The following is a 12,574-nucleotide window of genomic DNA, read 5'->3' on the forward strand; positions in this document are numbered from 1 at the left end:
GTGTCTAAGGACTGGAAGGAGACAAGAGTTCTAGCAGGTATCAAAGGGAAGACAGAAGATTCTGGAGCGAGAGGTCCAAGGCCATTAAATTCTTAGGCAGAAGACACTTTTTCCTTGTAGATGGGTGATGAAGACAGTGAGCAATCAAGAAACATCAGGCGTTGAGAATGAAGGTTGAGTTGAGAATGAAGATCAATGAAGAAAGATTAAGAGCCTTGATATTAGTGTCATCATTGAACTCTAAGCAGAAGTCCAGCTCACTGGAGTCCTCATTTTCAAGATGACAAAGGAAAAGGGATCAATGGTTGTGCCAAAAAGGGCTAAGGCCACATGCAGCCTGCCCACATGAACTGAACCCAATGTGTACCCAAGGATGAGGCCACTAAGTTCATCATATTTAAAAATATTTATTTTATTTTATTTTATTTTATTTTATTTTATTTGGAAGAGTTACAGAGAGAGGTAGGAAGGTGGGGGCAGGAGGTGTCTTCCATCCACTGGTTCACTCCCCAAATGGCTGTAACAGCCAGAGCTGAGCTGATCTGAAACCAGGAGCCAGGAGCTTCTTCAGGGTCTCCCACATGGGTGCAGAGGGACTTGGGCCATCTTCTACTGCTTTCCCAGGCTGGATTTAGCAGGGAGCTGGATTGGAAGTAGAGCAGCCAGGACTTGAACCGGCACCCATATGAGATGCCAGTGATGCAGGCTGGGGCTTTAAACCTGCTGTGCCAAAACACTGGCCCCTAAGTTCATCTTTTGAAGCACAGTGGAGGCTGTGGTTTTCTGGGACATTTCTGAAGGGAGTCCGTTTGACAACCGTGTGCTTCCCAGGCAACCTGGAGTTGTGGCATCCACAGCAAGGTAGTCTGAAGTAACCCTCAGGAAGTCCAAAACACCCTCACCCTGAATTTAGACCGTGGGTGTTGTCACACAACCTCCACCAAAGCCCATGCAAGGAGTTGAGCCTTAAGGACTGAAAACAAAACAAAAAAAAAAAAAAAAAGAGAGAGAGAAATTTTACTTTAAAATAAAAGAAGTTGAGGTTGAGATCACCCGCTGAGGATGAGGGAGGCAGACTGGACTGGAGGCTGTCGGAGGATGGGGAATGTTTGGAAAGTCCTTGAGGTGGCATTCAGCTAGTGACAAATCAAACAAATGAAAACCTGGTGGGGTTGGAGTTGAAAGCACACATCTGTAGAGATTTTTCATCTCATCAGCACTTTTAAAGTGGCTTCTGAATTCTGGGTACCGGGCTAAGCCCTGGGAATTTCCAGTCTGGTGAAGGAGATAAATGAAAAAGTAAGTAGCTACCACAAGCTGTAAATGCCATAAAAGGAATGTTAGCAGAGCACTCTTTCAGAAAACAGAGAACTTTCTGGAAGATTTTCTGAGTAGAAAGTATTTAAGTTTGAAATGTAAGTTGCAGTTGTTAGGAAGATGATGCAGGAAACCAGTAGAGGCAGGAGAGTATCTCCCCTTACCCAAGGTCTTGTTTTCTACAGTTTCAATTACCTGTCTGAAAATATTAAATAGAGAATTCCAGAAGTAGAAAATAATTCATAAGTTTTAGACTCTATGCCATTCTGAGTAGCATGATGAAAGCTCACACTGTCCTGCTCTGTCCCACTCAGGACAGGGATCATCCCTGTGTCCTGCGTATCCATGCTGTATCTGCTACCTTCCTGTTAGTCTCTTAGTAGCCATCTTTCTTATCAGAGCAACTGTGGTATCGCACTGCTTCAAAAAATTTTTTTTATTTATTTATTTGAAAGTCAGAGTTACAGAGAGAGAGAGAGAGGAGACACAGAGAAAGAGAGAGAGAGACAGAGACAGAGACAGAGATCTTCCATCCTCTAATTCACTCCCTAAATGGTCGCAATAGCCAGGGCTGGGCCAGGCTGAAGTCAGGAGCTTCTTCTGGGTCTCCTGTGTGGGTGCAGGGACCCAAGGACTTGGGCCATCTTCCACTGCTTTCCCAGGCCATTAGTAGGGAGGTGGATCAGAAGTGGAGCAGCCAGAACTTGAACCGGCGCCCATATGAAATGTCGGCACTGCAGACAGCGGCTTAACCAGCTGCACCACAGCACTGGTCCCCACATTGCTTCTGAGCAAGTAATCCTTACATTATGCCTAATGCTATGTCATAATTCCTATGTCATTCACTTCACTTCACCTCATCTCATCAACACAAGAAAGGTGAGGACAATACAGTAAGACATTTGGAGAGGTCACTCACATAACTTTTATTGCAATATATTGCTTTAATTTTTAGTTTTTTAAAAAAGATTTATTTATTGATCTATCTATTTATTTAATTATTTACTCTGAAAGGCAGACTGACAGAGAGGGAGAGACAAGAGAGACAGAGAGATTTTCCATCGGCTGGCTCACTCCCCAAATGGCTTCAATGACTGGGGCTGGGCCAGGTCGAAGCCAGGAGCCTCAAACTCCATCCAGGTCTCCTATATGGGTGACAGGGGCCCAAGCACTCAGTTGTCTTTCACTGCCTTCCCAGGTGCATTAGTGGGGAGCTGAATAGGAAGTGGAGCAGCTGGAACTTGAATTGGCGCCAACATGAGATGCCAGCATCCCTGGCAGGAGCTTAGCCTGCTATGCCACTTTACCAGCCCCTAGTTGTTATTTATTTTGTTATATCATTTAATTCTCAGTTATTATTGCTAATCTTTAATTGTATCTAACTTATAAATTAAACTTGATTATTATTATGTATGTATAGGAAAAAACACAGCAAATAGAGAGCTCAATACTATTTGTCTTTTCTACCATTTCCAGGGGATCTGGGAACTTATCCCCATAAATGAGGGGACCTGTTGTATTTATAAACCACCAGAGGTTACAACCAGAATGATGCATTCTGGGAATCTCAGCTAATTGCACATATCTGCAACAGAGTGCCTGCCACAGAGTGAGAGGGGATAAAACTGAAGAGAAGGCCGGCGCCGCGGCTCACTAGGCTAATCCTCCGCCTAGCGGCGCCGGCACACCGGGTTCTAGTCCCGGTCAGGGCACCGGATTCTGTCCCGGTTGCCCCTCTTCCAGGCCAGCCCTCTGCTGTGGCCAGGGAGTGCAGTGGAGGATGGCCCAGGTGCTTGGGCCCTGCACCTGCATGGGAGACCAGGATAAGCACCTGGCTCCTGGCTCCTGCCATCGGATCAGCGCGGTGCGCCGGCCACAACGCGCCGGCCGCGGCGGCCATTGGAGGGTGAACCAACGGCAAAGGAAGACCTTTCTCTCTGTCTCTCTCTCTCTCACTGTCCACTCTGCCTGTCAAAAAAAAAAAAAAAAAAAAAACTGAAGAGATCACATGAAGAAGCATTAATAGTCACATGTGGTGGAATGAGGTGAAAAGTTCATGCCAAGATGGCCACTGAGGTGAAAAGGTCATGCCAAGATGGCCACTGACAACAGAAACTGCCTGGCAACAGGCCGTGATTGGATGACTTCGGAAACCACATGACAACAGAGGAAACCACATGACAACAGAGCCTGAGTGACCGCAGGCCGTGATTGGATGGTTTCAGAAACTGCCTGGCGGCAAGAGCCTGACTGGCAACAGGCTGTGACTGGATGGCTTTGGAAACTGCCTGGCAACAGGCTGTGATTGGTTGGGGCATAGACCGCCCCTTGACTGGATTGGCTGGTCTTGGTTATATAAGCTGTTGTACTAACTCAAATAAATGAGCCTGCCGGCTGCAGGCCTGACTCTGGGCCTCTTGCCCCCACCACGCTCCACCTCTCAGAAACGAATCCACTGCAACACTGTTGAGAAATCAACTGCAACAGTCACAGAACTTGGACTCGCCCTATAGACAAGGAAGAGGTATTTCCAGTGTAACATTGACATCATCGGGTTGTTAGAATGAGTGCACTGACCAGGAGGAAGGAAATCGAGGAGGCTAATTATAAGCTCTCATTCACCGTTTCACTCCTGAAATGCCTACAAGGATCCCCAGGCAATCTTTTTTATATTTATTTATTTCTCATCTGCTTGAAGAGAGAGAGCAAGAGGGAGGGAGACAGAGACAGAGATCTTTCATCCTCTAGTTCACTCCCCAAATGTCTGCAACAGCCAGACCTGGGTCAGATTGAAGCCAGGAGCCCAGAACTCCTCCCAGGTTGCCCATGTGGCTGGCAGGGACCCAGGTACTTGGGCCATCATCCTTTGTCTCCCAGGATACATTACAGGAAGCTGGATCAGAAGCAGGCCGTTATCTGGCACTCTTCTATGGAAAATCTCTCATATGGGACACAGGCATCACAAGCAGTGGTTAACCTGCTGCACCACGATGCCTGCTCTGCATCACAGCAGTCTTCATCTCTTTATCCTCGCCTGTTTTGACCTATTTTGTTGGGGCTTGCAGCCCAGTTCAGGTCCATAGGGTGTGAAAGAACATCTACAGGGGCCTCTGAGAACGTTCTTTGGGAAAAAAAAAAAAAAAAAAAAAAAAAAAAAAAAAAAGGCAACTCTTTCTGCCGCCTTGCTTCCTTCTTTTTCTGTGAAGATGTAGTGTTTGGAGCGGAAGCAATCATTTTGGGATTCGGAAGGAATAAGATTATGGGTGCAAGTCAAAGGTGGCAGAATAGGAAAAAGACCCTTTGTTCTTGGTTACACTTTTGGTTTCCAAAACAACTCTGGGATGACTTGCCTTGAACTAAGTAAATAATATATTTATGGATTAGATTATGGTTATTGGATTTTTTTTCCTTAATTGCCAGAATGCCTTATATGTGGCCATAATGGCAGAAAGTTTAGGGAGCACAAGACCACCATCTGCTACCAGGGATCACTCACGTATAGTCCTCTTTCCATGCTCAGGAGACAGGATGCATATTCTTGGCTAATTTTCCTCGTGTCTTGCAGTCTATCCTCTTCTGTATGTCTCACCCACATTAGACAAAGCTGCCCTACTCACCCATGTTCTCTTCCTTGCCGCTTTCCTTGCTCTCTCCCAGACAGAATTCATGTTTCTCATTTGGAGCTCCAGGGTCGTGGTATTTAGTATATTAAATTACAGTTTATCATGAAGCTAAGGCCTTGTTTTATTATCTTTGTACCCATGGCAAAAAGGCTGGCAAATAACAGGCGCTCAAAAAGTGTGTTTTACAGGGAATTTGGAGATAGGGCATTTGAATATAACAGTATTGGACTTTTCTTTGTGTTCCCCAAGATCTGCCTCCCCGGCTTCCCAGCTGCTTTCTAACTGGAGGGGCTGGTGGTGCTTCCTTCCCTGGGCACAGGGACCATCACGGCCTTGGCCTCCACTGCACCCACACATGAGAGCTGCAGCAGAACCAGTTCTCAAGCTAGCCCAACCTGACTGGTGGAGTCTGGCTGCTGCTGCCACTTACAGACTCAGAGGCAGCTCTGGGCCTCAGGCTGTAGCTTCCAAAGTGGTTGCCTGGAGGAGTCTTAGATTGCACAGCCCAGGAACACCAGGAAGTTAGCTACCTGTGGGGTCTACTTTGACCAGCTAGAGACAGGAGGTGCCAAGGAGCCAACACGTTAACTTATGTCCCTTACTCCATGAGGAGCCACTCTGTGTACAGGATTCCAGGTACCTGACCATGCGGCCCATCGTATGTCCTTGTGAAGCTGTGGCCACCTTCTTAAGGCACCACTTTCTACTCCTATTTGCTCCCCCCCCCCACCAGGACACTTTCCACATTTTATTTACATTTTATGACTAACTTTAATCTCAAAATCACATCTCCATACACCTATTTTCTTTTTTTGTTGACTTCACTTGAACTTAAATGCATGGTTTGTTAAACAAAGAATGTAAACAAATATTTACCATGTCTGTTACATGTAACACACAGGAACAGCTTTTAACAGAAATTCATCAACCCCCCCAATGTTTTTTTTATTATAAATACAGGTATCAAAACAATCCTGAACATATTTTTATACTGCTGGTAGTCAGCACCCACACTGCTTTAAAATTTAACACAATTTGTGACAATATTCATTGTACCTGCTACTTTAAACAATTTCAACTGCAGCTCTTTCACTAAGCAAGATGGATAAAGCATGCCATTTCTGTTTGTCCTTCTCGGGATTTTTACTTTTCAGAAACACACGTTTCCACTGCCATCTCACACATCTTGCCACGCTTGCGTCTTGTAAACCCGAATCCTACTTGGAGCACTCCAGGTTTATGTTTAAATGACAGTGCCTCAACAAGAGAAAGAAAAATTGTGCTGCATTTTTCCTCCCGTTACCTGAAAACATAATGGGTGTACATATATTAAATATATTACAAATGTCCGGGTCACATATACCAGCTGGAATTCTTTACTGAATGTGTGGGTATTCTGCATTGTGATATTTAATCAAGACATTAATATGAGTAGAAGGTTGTTGATTTAAGACAAGTTTGAGATCCATTAAAATTAATTGTTGTATGTTTGTCCTTCTGGTGGCTGTGGAAGCTTCATATTTTCTTTGGGCATCATTAGACGTCTTAGCTCTTGAAGTACAACTTTAATGCTACATGAATTTTTCCATTTTGCTACTACTGGTATGCTCCGTGCATCCACCATTCCACTGGAATTATTTATCCCATTCATATTAATTTTTGTTAAAAATCTAACTGATGGAGGAGCTTCTGGGTATTTAGGTCCACATTCTACTTTCAGGCTATATATTCTGTTCTCATAATTTGTCCTTGGTGGCCCAATAATCATGCCTGTCCACCTTGTAAGTGTCATATCTTCATCATCTTCAAGGCCCCAGCTAACCGTAGCATCGCCTACTCCTTTTTGTCCTTCTTCAAGTTCTTCCAACAAGCGAAAATTATGAGGAACTTTAACTCCTGTGGAGACCGCCATAATCTCCTGCAGCCAGATGCAGCCTGCTTTTTTTTTTTTTTTAATATTTATTTTATTTGAAAGTAAGAGTTACACACGCAGAGAGAGAGAGAGAGAGAGAGAGAGAGAGCGCTCTCCCATCCATGGACTCATTCCCCAAAATGCCTACAACAACTGTGGCTAGACCAGGCTGAAGTTGGGAGCTGGAAGACCAGAACTCAATCTGGGATTCCCATGTGAGTAGCAGGGACCTAACCACCTGAACCTTCACCTCTGCCTCACAGGGTACACATTAGCAGGAAGCTGGAGTCAGGAGTAGACCTGAGACCTAATCCCAGGTCTCCTATCTGCTGTGTCAAATGTCTGTCCACCTCCCTCCTAATAAAATATGAGCATATAACTTGCCTCATCCTTTGTCTTCTAGGCTAAGACAAAAAGTTACAGCAATTGTTCAAAATCAGTTTTCTTGTTTTGTATTCGTAGAAGCTACTTCAGTTTAAATTTTCTATCAAACATAGGCAGTCAAGGATGCTAGAACAGCACAGGATTTTTAAACATTCTATTTGTTCAAGTAAAGCATTACCTACATGGGGCCTTTCTTAAAAAATCAGTCTGTCTTTTTAAAACACTTAAAGGAGGTGAAACAAGATCTCAAGGGTGGTAAATTAACTCTGAGGATAAGCAAAAGTTTAATTGTCCTTGATTTTCAACATTGAGTTGTCAGTTTGAGCTTCATAATGGTTCCTTTAAAGTAGCATTATTTATTTCTCAATGCATCAAGCCTGTGTTGACAAGTTTCTTGAAAGCGAGTGGGAAGAATAATTGAAAGATATGTAATTATTCTCCATGTGATGTTTGGTTATCTTAATCCCATCTAATATCAATAAAGTTACAGCAAATGATGAGTATGAGTTATTTTCTTTTGACAGATGTGGAATATTGCATTATTTTGAGCATTATTCTGTTTATCAGAGAGATCTTTTTTAGAAAGATTTATTTATTATTTATTTGAAAGTCAGAGTTACACAGAGAGAAGAGAGGCAGAGATAGAGAGAGAGAGAGAGAGAGAGAGGTCTTCCATCTGATGGTTCACTCCTCAGTTAGGCGCAGTGACCATAGCTATGCCCATCCGAAGCCAGGAGCTAGGAGCTTCTTCCAGGTCTCCCATGTGGGTGCAGGAGCTGAAGGACTTGGGCCATCTTCTACTGCTTTCCCAGGCCATAGCAGAGAGCTGGATCGGAAGTGGAGCAGCCGGGTCTCAAACCGGCACTCATATGGATGCCTGCGCTTCAGGCCAGGGCATTAACACACTGCACTACAGCACCGGCCCCACAGGGATATCGTCTTGATGTAGTTAAATTTGTGTTATATTGAATTCATGTAGAAGTAATATATAATATGAATGGAAATAGCCTCAGGAGAAAAGGGAGGCTGGATTCTCAGGAGCAGAGAAATCATCTTGAATTTGTGGATGTTCCTGCCTGCAGAGGTCTGGAATCATTAACCAAAATAAATGGAAAACATAATATGCAGTGAAGATATTAACCTACATAATCTTGTTTGACATAGGAAACAAAGTCCTAAGATTTTAGCATATTGCTAAACCACCCTGAACAGAAGCACATGAGTAAACTGAGAGAGAAATAAAGACAATATAAATATTGGGTATGCCTGGGAAAGACAAATAGAAGAACTGCAAATTTTAACAGGGATCCACTGGAAAAAAAAGAAAAGAAATCTGGCAAAGATGGTATTCTTGATTGTATTTCAAATTATTCAACTAGACTTTGTTGAGAATAGAGAACCTTCAAAACATTCCCAAATGAGTTTGGGAGATAACACTGTTCTACTGAAGTAAGTACGTGTCCAACTTGGCTAACTCGAAACCATCCTGCTAATGCGTGACAGTACAGTTGGGTCCCAATCAATCAGCAGAATTTTGTTAAATGTTAGATAGGAACTGAGAAGGAGCACGTGTGCCTGCAGCCCAGGGCCCCGGCTTCTGTCACTCTGTTCCCTGGACACACCGAATACTACCAGTGTCAGTCAGCACCTACTCCGCAGTGAGCTTGCCCAGTGCCCAGGTTCTCCGGAGAAGAAAAGACGATAACAGGCAAGGAAGGAGTAGTCAAGGGGAGTAGGAGGGCTCAAGGGAGGAGGGTTTAAGAGGGCAATGACCGGTGACTCACAGGAGCCCCATGACAAGAGAAATAAGGAAAAAGCTTTGGATTTATCTTGAAGCAGTTGCAGATACTCCAACTTCTGGCCATAATGAAATAATCAGAACTGGAATCAACCTTGTACAACTAGAAAAACAGACATAATACATGAAAATATGAACTCTTGGCGCTGCGGCTCAATAGGCTAATCCTCCCCCTGCAGTGCCGGCACCCCGGGTTCTAGTCCCGCTTGGGGCACCGGATTCTGTCCCGGTTGCTCCTCTTCCAGTCCAGCTCTCTGCTGTGGCCCAGCAGGGCAGTGGAGGATGGCCCAAGTGCCTGAGCCCTGCACCCCATGGGAGACCAGGAGAAGCACCTGGCTCCTGGCTTCGGATCAGCGCGATGCGCCGGCTGCAGCGGCCATTGTGGGGGTGAACCAACGGAAAAAGGAAGACCTTTCTCTCTGTCTCTCTCTCTCTCTCACTGTCCACTCTGCCTGTCAAAAAATAAAAATAAAAAAAAATAAAAGATGAACTCTTTTCAGACCTTGGACAATGGGTGGATTGGTTGGGTGACCCTAGAGAGGAGTGATCTTACAATCACTTTCTGCCTATGAAAGACCCATGTAGGGACTAGAGCTGGGAAGGGAATCAAGATGTTGAATGTCTTGGGGCTGGCATTATGGTATAGTGGGTTAAGCCTCTGCTTAAGGGGCCTCCATCACATGCTGGAACTCGGATTCAAGTCTCAGTTGCTCTGCTTCCTATCCAGCTCCCTTCTAATGCACTTGGGAAGGCAACAGAGGATAGCCCAAACACTTGGGCTCCTGCCATGCATGTGGGAAATCCAGATGGAGTTCCTGGCCCAGCCCTGGCCACTGTGGTCATTTGGGGAGAAAACCAGCAGATGGAAGATGTCTCTTTCTCCATCTTTCCCTCTCTCTGCCTTTCAAATAAATAAATACATAAATACATTTTTAAAAAAGAGATGCCAATGTCTTGATGTCAGGCTTCGAGCCTCCAGAACTGGGAGAAAACACATTTCTGTCATTCCAAGCCACCCAGTGGAAACGAGCACCAGTAGCACAGTAAGAGAATTTACCTCAGAATTGCTCTCATCAAGCTTTGTTGCCATGGAAAGGGTTAGATTCCACACTGAGGAGAAATCCTTGAAGCCAAGGATACATACACCTTGAGCAATGTGTAGAGAGCCTGCAGGCCCGCAGCCCCTCTCTGAGAAGCAGGCCCCTGGTGATTTGTTGTCTGTTGTCTGGTTTCATAACACGTGAAACCAACCCTGCTACCCCCGCCACACTTGGTTGCAGCCAACGTGCTTGGGGAATGAGTTAGTTTCAAAGGTCAGAGAGAACTCGGTGTCAAACTGCCCAAAAAGGACACGGTAGATTGGACAATAGCAAATCAACACAACCAGGAAACAGAAATAGTAAATAAAAACAAACAAACAAACAAACTAGGCAGCATGCCTGAGCCTTTGCTTCATTTCCCCATGAGCCTGTAAATGCTCCCGTCTGAGAAGCTCTGGGACACAGAGGGGCTGCCCAGCTTAGGACGCCAAAGCCGAAGACATCTTATGCTGCCTCATGGATCCTAGCAACAAATCCCATTATCCAGGCTCAACTGGGCACGCATCTTGTTTCAGCCTGTTGTAATCAGTTCGAGCTGCCATATCAAAATGCCGTAGATTGGGTGGCTTAAACAGCACAAACGTTTCGCACAGGATCAAGGTGCCTGCCAATCCTGTTGAGGCTCTTTGCCTGGCCTGCAAGTAACCACCTTCTCACCCTGTCCTCACATGACCCTCCCTCGGGTGGACAAAAAGTGGGAGGGGATCACTCTCTCTTCTTAGAGGACCGCTGATTCTATCGGATTGTGATCCCATCCTTAGGACTCCATTTAACCTTAACTACCTCCTAAAAGCCCTGCCGCCAAATAGAACCACATTGATGGTTAGGACTTCAACACGTGAAGTGGGGTGGGAAAGTGCTTAGCAAACCTTAAAGGATCTGAGTCTGGCTAGGCCAAAGGCACCCAATCACCTGATATCTAAGAGGTATTTTGAGGGGCAGAGGTGGGGGAAGCAACTAGAAGCTGTCATAAATTTGGCCACTGTTTGCACCTCCTCCAGGCCCTGGTGGCATCACTTGTAATACCCCAGCTTCTGAGGTCTTCTTTCCAGAATGTATGCCGGGAGCTTGTTTCATGAGATTGAGAAGACCAAGTGTATTCTGGGAATGTGTGCACAAATTTATTTTTTCCCCCTTACCATCTTAGAATCTTTTCACTAAACAAAGGCCAGCTCATTCATTATTCCAAAGAAGGGGTCATAATGAAAGACAATCTTAGATAAAAATTTCTGTGACCCAGGGACCAACACTGTGATGTACTGAGTGAAGCCATAGCCTACAATGCTAGCACCCCATATGGGTGCCAGTTCTAGTTCCAGTTATTACACTTGCAGTCCAACTACTGCTGCTGCTGCTTGGAAAGCAATGGAAGATGGCCCAAGTGCTTGGGCTCTGGCCACCCACATGGGAGACCTGGATGGCATTCCAGGTTCCTGGCTTAACCTGGGCCAGTCCTGGCTGTTGTGGTCATTTGGAGAGCGAACTAGCAGATGGACAATCTCTCCCCTCCACCCTTTCTCTCTGTAACTCTCTCTTTCAAATAAATCTTTTTAAAAAATTGTTACATCAAAAAGTTCTTATAATTATATAAACAAGAAAGCACACACGTAGACACATGGGGCCTTCAAAAGTTCATGGAAAATGAAAATAAAAAATAAGTTTTTTATTTTATTTACTTATCTTCATTTTGTTTGAAAGGCAGAGAGACAGAGGTCTTCCACACGCTGACACTCCCCAAATCCCACAGCAATCAGAGTGGGGCCTGACTAAAGTCAGGATCTCAGAACTCAATCTGGGATCCCCACACAGGTGGCAGGGACCCAGGTGTCTGCTTCATCATCTGCTGGGTCACAGGGTGCACATTAGAAGAGGAGCGGGGACTTGAACTAGGCATTCTGAAGTGGGATGTCGATGTCCCAAGCAACAGCTTCACCAGTGCTCCACAACACCTGTCTAGTAAGTTTATTTTGGCTTAAAAAGTTTTAAAAACCCATGCATGCAAAAAATTCTGTCTGGATTTAAAAATATTTTGCACCAAAATAAATTTATCTTTGAATCTATTTTTCCATGAGCTTTGTGGAATATATATATATAAAATATGTATGTAAATATATATATATATACATTCAATGTGTTAGACACTGTGCTAATTTCTAATTCACTTTATCCTTATAGCAAACTCACAATACAGTAATATTATCCTTATTTAACAGCACAGAAAATTGAGACAGAGGTTAAATAACTTTCCCAAGATTATACTGCTAGTAAGTGCTAATGCTGGTGTCTGACCCATATGCTTTGGCTTTTTAGCCCATGCCTTTAACAATCACACCCAGCTATGAGAAACTGTTAGTGTGGTGGTTGGGGCAAGGGATGAGCAAGGGGTATACATGGTAAGGTCAAAATGTGAACAAACAACTACAGTGCAAAATATGGAAAA

General features: G+C 44.5%; 1 pseudogene across 1 annotated transcript; it reads right to left on the bottom strand.

The window, feature by feature from the left end:
• Positions 1-5,684: 5,684 nt before the first annotated feature.
• On the bottom strand, positions 5,685-7,711 carry LOC149123520 (ubiquitin-conjugating enzyme E2 variant 2 pseudogene; annotated as a pseudogene). The gene has a single exon (XR_016216880.1). The product of XR_016216880.1 is annotated as a ubiquitin-conjugating enzyme E2 variant 2 pseudogene (transcript).
• Positions 7,712-12,574: the final 4,863 nt, after the last annotated feature.

The sequence above is a fragment of the Oryctolagus cuniculus genome, chromosome 11 (genome assembly GCF_051225735.1).
Source record: "Oryctolagus cuniculus isolate XC-2025 breed Fujian yellow rabbit chromosome 11, ASM5122573v1, whole genome shotgun sequence".
NCBI lineage: Eukaryota > Metazoa > Chordata > Mammalia > Lagomorpha > Leporidae > Oryctolagus > Oryctolagus cuniculus.